Genomic DNA, 6,716 nt, shown 5'->3' with positions numbered 1-6,716 from the left:
GGCTGCTGGCTTTAAATTTCGATCTTATTTTCATCATTTGTTCTTAGACTTATTCATAATCACAATTTCATGTTGCTCACTCAGGTTCCCTGAGTGCTCCTGGTTATTTTGCTGCACTTTCACAGCCACTTTATGATGAAGAGAGAGGCATTAAAATGGATGTTTTGTATTATCCAAGGACTTCTTTTGGCAAACATTCCCTGTAAAGCTCCAGACTTTCTGCAGGGGTCTGTGTAGGCTGAGCTCTGCTCTGCATTGATTTTATTCTGTAACTCAAAATTTCCTCCTGTAGTGCACAATCACAGCTAATTTTATTAATTAATTGAAAGAATCACAATAGCCCAGATTTTGCCAGGCACTGTGGAGTTCCTGCTGTTCAGATTTTTAACTTGTCACATTTACTTTATTTACTTTGTAACAGGTTAATGTTGAAAAACTGGACATTTTTTCCATTGAATCAATGAAACTATTATTTTCTCCTGACACAAATGAAGAAGTCACACAAATTTTGCAAATTAAATATTTTTTAAGCAAGTTTGGGAACATTCATCAAGTCGCCTTCAATCCTCTTATTCCCTTAAAAACACTTGAGTGAAATGTGAGACTGATTGCTCATTTTTGTTAAATTTGGTCTTAAAAATGCATAACAGGAAATTTTCTAAAGTGCTTCAGTGCTTTCACTTTAGGGTGTGTTTTGGTGTGTTTCAACAGGTGTAGAGAACAGGGAAATAATTGATAAAACAAAATGTTTTCCTGCAAAATCAGGAGATTTAAGTTATGTACCCCTGTGATACAGAGTGGAAGTGGAAAATAAAGGACAGAACTTAAAAAAAAATTCTAGCTGATGATTTCTTGATCCTTTTCTGCTTTGAATAACCCTTTTTAAGCTGGAAAAATTCCACTTACAGAACAGGAAATCCAGAGGGGCTGAACTATGTTGTGCCTTTAGACAGAAAAATGCCAAAAAATTGTTTTCTATGTATTTGTTTGAGGAAAAACGAGGAAGTTTTAGGAGTCAAAGTCTTTTCTTGTGAATCATGGGGGTTTTTTAGATAAACTTTCCATGACAGCAACAATTTTGAAGAGTTAAATACGTCAAAAATCCAGGAGCTCTGTGCAGGAGGCAGGGCAGGGAGCTGTAATTAAGGCAGAAAAGGTCTCTGGTGCTGGTGCTGCTCCTCATTCCAAATGAGCTTTGGTTTCTGCTCTGCTGCTGCAGTAATTAACACCCCGAACTTGTCCATCTCCTCAGCTGTGCCTCACTCTTCCAGCGGGACTGCAAATCCATCCCAATAAAATGCTTATTACACCCTCGGCCTCCAGGAGCGTAAATAAAAGCTGATTCTCAGTGAGGCGAATGGATTATTTTAATCCACAGTTAATTTGGGGATTTTTCAGTGCATAACCTTGGAATTCTTTCTTCCTGCTGTTCCCCCACCATCTCCCCCTCCCTGGGTGCTGCAGGATTGGTTTGCAGCTCTCTTGGAGCAGGAGAAAAACGCACCAAATGTTACCATAAATAACTTAAATTTAGGCCTGAGCCTCAACTCTTTTCATATTAACGATTCCCCCTGTCACCAAATGTGCTTTTTGTTCTTAAATTTGGATTTATTTGGGAAAAACCTCAAAAAACACTCAGCACCTTCTCTCCTCTCTTCATTAATTGTACGAATTGTTCTGGTTTGTTCACACAAGTTAGGTTTTGGGCTTTTTTGTCAGTAGAATTCCTTAACTACTCGTTCTACTTTTCCAGCAAATACCACCTTAGAGCTACCCACCAGAAAGCCATTGATCTCTGAACAGAAAAGGAACAAAGAATTGTTTTCCCATCAAGAATAGAAAAAAACAATAATTTCAGCAAAGAATAACTTAAGAAATATGTTAGGAAATCATCAAAAACTAGAGATGCTTTGGCAGAGAAAAGTTTGAGGTTTTGAGAGACTGTGCCATGCAAAGAAAGAAACTTTTACATCCTCTTTTCCCTTCTAGATAAATTTTTGTCTTGAGGAGTTTGCCTCAGTTTTGGATATGAACTCGACAGGGAACTACAACCTTTGTTCATTTTGCTCATCCCATTGGAAGTGAACACTGAGCTTAATTACAACAGCAGATTTTAATTGGTGCAGGCAGGGTGGGGACCCTCCCACGGCCATGAAGTAGAAATAATTCCCAGTGTCATTAGCAGATATTTGTGTTTAGGAGGAAGAAAAGAACTTTTGCTTTTGGAGTTTTCACCTCTGTTCCAAACAGCTCTGGGCAGGAGAAAGGGGAGCAGAGAGAAGCAAAAGCAAAGGGTAAAGAAGGAAAAATAGGCAAGGGAATGCTGAAGGCAAACTTGTTTAAATACACACTTCATCTCTCCAAAAACTGCTGCTTTTGGGGAGCTCATTTTCTCACTCACAGAGATGCAGCTGCAAGCCCCAAAGGTCAGAGACTTTCTTCTCCAAAGAGGTATTTATGAGCTTTTAAGTGGGAGGGGAGAAAAATATTTTTATTAGAGGGAGGCTGCCAGGAGGAGAATTGATTCAGTGGCTCAGTGTGAGAAAGCAAATATGTCCCTCTCACCTTAAATCGGTGCATCAGGCTCTGGAAAGTCCAATTATCTTGACAGAAATGGTTTAACAAATAACTGAGCAATGGGGTTGGAAGGGAGGAGGTGGAGGAGAGAGGTGGGGAAAGTTCCTGAGGAACTGGGCCTTAGGCAGCATGTGATGAAAAACTCCGAGGTGGAGCAGGAGCCAGTCCTGGAGGACTTTGTAGGGCTGGAGATTTCTGTGGCAGCAGGATCCCTGTGTTTGGCAGTTCATAATAAGATGTATTGTTACAGTTTCAGGCTTAGAATTGAATCCGAAAGCGCTTCTGCAGCGCCGCTGAGGGCGGATCTGTACATTCTGAAAAAGAAACAGTTATTTTCTTCCTAAAGCTTTATTGAACTTTTAGGATTGCCAATTTGGTCTTAAACTCCCTACCCTGGGAGGGTGATTAACGGGCTGGGAACAAAAGGGGCTGTAAATACTGTCAGTGCTCAGGGCGCCTCTGCTTTCAGTTACAATTCTGCCTTGAAAGCTGGGCAGGCTCTTGTCTTAATCAGCCTGCTAATTAGAGTGCTGTTTAATGATGTCTGCTTAATGCAGTTACCTGGAAGTGTTCTGGATGCTTGGGAAGCATCATAGCCAGGGTTAGCTGGTGATTTTTGGGATGTGAGAGGGGTTGTGCTGCACCAGCAGTGGTGGGAGCACCTGGATGAGGTGGCTCAGGTGGCCCTGGGGCTGTGGCCTCTCCTTTGCTGTCTCCGCCACCTCCTCTCTCAGAAGGAAGGAAGAGCTCAGTGCTCTGCTGCCGGGGCAAAACTGTGAATTTGAGGGAGGGAAAGGACATTAAAGTGTCCACCTCCTTTTTTTTCATATTTTATGTATATATTTGCAGAGTGGCTAATCAAGAGAAGGAGCCTTGGGAATACTGAGATGGAAAAAGAATGAGACATTTGAGCTGTCTGGAACCAAACCACGCAGCCAGGCCTGGGCTTCTCATCCAGCTCTGTTGAGTTTGCCTTTCTCTTGAGAATGTGTCTGAACCAAATCCCAGCTGGGCACGTTCAGCTCCAAGACTTCTCAGTTCCCAGTGGGAGTTTTGTTGTTTGAGCCGCTCCAGTTGAGTGGTTTGTGCAGAGGTTCAGTTGGGCTCCTGTTCCCAGCTATTTCTGAGGATAGAGCTGCCATTTCAGAGCTGCAGGTGCTTTGTGGGTTTGGGGATGAGGTGTGAGCACCAAAAGGTGCCTTTGGTCTTTTTTGTGCCCTATTGTTTGCTTGCATCAAGGAATAAGAATGATATAAAAATAATCTTTCAGAAAAGTGAGGGAGAAAATCTGGACCCACTGCACCTAAAGCAACCTTTGCATAATCAATAATTTCCCTGTCACACAAAGTAATTGTGTTCAGAAAAATATTGTGATCAGTTTTAAAACTCAGCTGGGTTTCCTGTCCCCACTAATTCTGCCGGGAAGTTGTTCCAGAACCTTCCTACTCTGTTAGAAATCAATTTGTTCACTGGTGTTTGACAAGCAATGTAAGAACATCTAAATGTTCCAATGGCCTAAAATAGGTATTCCAAGTTCTGTGCAATCATAAAAGGCTTTAGGAAGTACAATTCCTTGTTTTTATTTCTAATATCTTATTTTCTTCACCGCTAAAAAGAATTTATGATGCTCTTGGATACTTTCTGTTGAAGCTCACTAAAAAAGCTGACTCTTATTATGCAAAATAAAGTATATTCTAAAATCCAAAAGTTATTGAATTAAGGCCTTGCCTTCCTAATTATTCTTTTTATGTTAATATATTTTTCTGTCTCCCCACCCCCTATGGACTTCATTACACAATCCCCTTGCAAGCCCATTTTATTGCTCCCCAGCCTCTTGTGCAATTCAAATAACTCCAGCAGATTTTACCATCTATCAGAATAACAGAGAATTTCTACTGTGCTTTTTATTTCTTTCTTTTGTAGCTTTGTGACTGTCAACCTCCAAGTGCCTGAATATGAGCACTTTGCATTTAAACCCGCCTGTAGAATAAATAGATCATATTAAACATTATATGTTTATTCCTCAACATCAGCAGGACATTATTTAAGATTCTAGGCTTAGATCTGCTTCATTTACACATAAATAAATCTCTTTCTTATGCTTTTAGCTTAAATTTTACTTTACTAAAGTTTAAATCCCTGCCCAAATCCCCCCCAAAATGTGAGAGCATTGCAGCAGTTGAGCACAGAGTCAATGTGAGTCACCTGTAAATGATAAATGTGGTGCACCACAACTTCTTAAGAAGATGAAACACATCCAGAAAACCATCCAGAAATGCTGATTAGAGGGAGAACACCTCAGGAAATTGAGGGTGGGTGAGAGGAATAATTTGCCTTCGCAATGAAGATGCAATCCCTTCTCCTTTTGGTGTGGATATTGTATTTATAAAACGTTTCTGGAAGTTCACAGAGAGAATTGTGGGTTAACAGAGCCTTTGTGTTGCCTGCATAATTTGAGTTTATTGTGTACTATCATCTCTGCTTGATTTTCTGTTACTGGTCAACAAATACAGGGAAATTTCACTTTTTCCATGTCAAAGTTGCTCTTTGGAGAAAAGGCAGTGCAGAGGTTCTGAAAGGTTGTGGTTTTAGAGTTCTATATTTAAAATATCTCCACAAAGTGATAATGGAAACAAGCTGCAAACCTTGGGAGAGAAAAAATGGGTTTCTTTTGGAAAAAATACCTGAAAGATGTGGCTGAACCTTTCTGAAATACGGGTTCATTTTGTTGTCCTCGTGGTGGAAGTTCCAATGTTCAAAATTTTTCTGAGGTTTCTCTGCATTTCCCATTGTCTGCCTGGCATGAGGAGTGTCTGACAAAATGATTTTTTTTCTGGTGTTGTATTTAAGATGCATCAAGGGCCAAGGCAGAAATCCAGGCCCACTCTTTTATTCCCCTCAATTCCTGCAAACTGGCCTGCTGCTGTTACTGGTTGTGTTTCAAAGCACAGCCTGGGTGCCTTCCAGCACTTCTCTGCCATCCTTTCATCTCTTTCTTAAACTGACAACGAGTTTTTAAAGTTCACCCTTCCTTTCTTTGCCTCTCCCACCGAATTAAACAGATTTTGCACAATTTCACCTCCAAAAGAGAAACTGGAGCCTGGCAGCAAAAGTGTTGAAGGTTTCTAGGCAGGATTGTCTGATATCCGCGTGCTCCCAGATGTTGATGGGGAATAAACCCGCCCTTAATAGGATTTATTAACTGTAATAATTGTAGAACATTCACAAAAGGAATAAGAGGGAAACTGCACCCAAACATTGTTTTATGTATTTTGTTCCCACAGATTTAACAAAAATCTGTGTTTTGAAAGGCTCTCTTTTCCTATGAAAATACTCCCAAATGTCTTTGTTCCATTAATATCTCCTTGTATATTTATAAAAAAAAAGAGAGGTGGTGGGAGAGCTGATTTTGCACCTGAAAATAAGAGAAATTTCCCCTTCAGCCTGGATTTTCAGTGCAGCAGTACCAGGAAGTTTTGGCAAAGAGATAACTGGTATTTAACGTGCTACCTGTGTGCAGGATTTTCCTGTGAAGTACTTGAAGTTGTGTGTGTGTGTTTTAGTTAGATTTTGGTATAAACGCCTTCTAAAAATCCTCTTTTCTCACATGTTTCCTGGTTGTTTTCTCTGGGCAGCGCAGGGCTGTGCTTACCTAAATAATGAGAAAAGGCTGCTGTGGCAGAGAGAGGTTTTATCACCTGCAAGAAATCACATCTGGGCCAGCAGAACAAGTGGCTCTTCCTCTTATTTTTAGGTCTGCGTGCCCGTGGAGAATGCAGGATAATTTCATAGACAGAAGACATCTTTAGCCTGATTTCTGGGAGATGTTTTGCCATGATTTTGGGGTTTCCACTGACCAAAGAGACCCCCTGGTGCCCTGGGCGAGCCCAGGATCAATCTGCAAAATAGCAGAAATGTGAGAGAATGGTGGAGATTAACAGTGTAGCCAGGACAAAGCTTGAGAAGAGAGAAAGAAGTAATTTGCTTTGTGCTGAGCAATAAATCTCCAGGGCAATACTGGCCCTCCCTTGGCTCTCACTGAGGCATTGATCAAGCTCTGTCCCTGGTGTTCCCCCTCTGATCCTGGAGGAGCTTCCCGGTGCTCTGACACTGCTCAGGCTGGGCCATCAAATACCAGC

At 41.1% G+C, this 6,716-nt stretch overlaps 1 long non-coding RNA gene across 1 annotated transcript; it reads left to right on the top strand.

Moving 5' to 3' along the window:
• The first annotated feature begins 2,213 nt into the window (after positions 1-2,213).
• Positions 2,214-4,293, top strand: LOC108447113. Its single transcript, XR_001862511.1, has 2 exons — positions 2,214-2,451; positions 3,427-4,293. It is a non-coding gene; the product is annotated as an uncharacterized LOC108447113 (long non-coding RNA).
• The last annotated feature ends 2,423 nt before the right edge of the window (positions 4,294-6,716 follow it).

The sequence above is a fragment of the Corvus brachyrhynchos genome, unplaced genomic scaffold (assembly GCF_000691975.1).
Source record: "Corvus brachyrhynchos isolate BGI_N302 unplaced genomic scaffold, ASM69197v1 scaffold10, whole genome shotgun sequence".
Taxonomy (NCBI): Eukaryota; Metazoa; Chordata; class Aves; order Passeriformes; family Corvidae; genus Corvus; species Corvus brachyrhynchos.
Note: the sequence above shows the minus strand (reverse complement) of the source record. Positions and strands in the feature narration are given on the sequence as shown.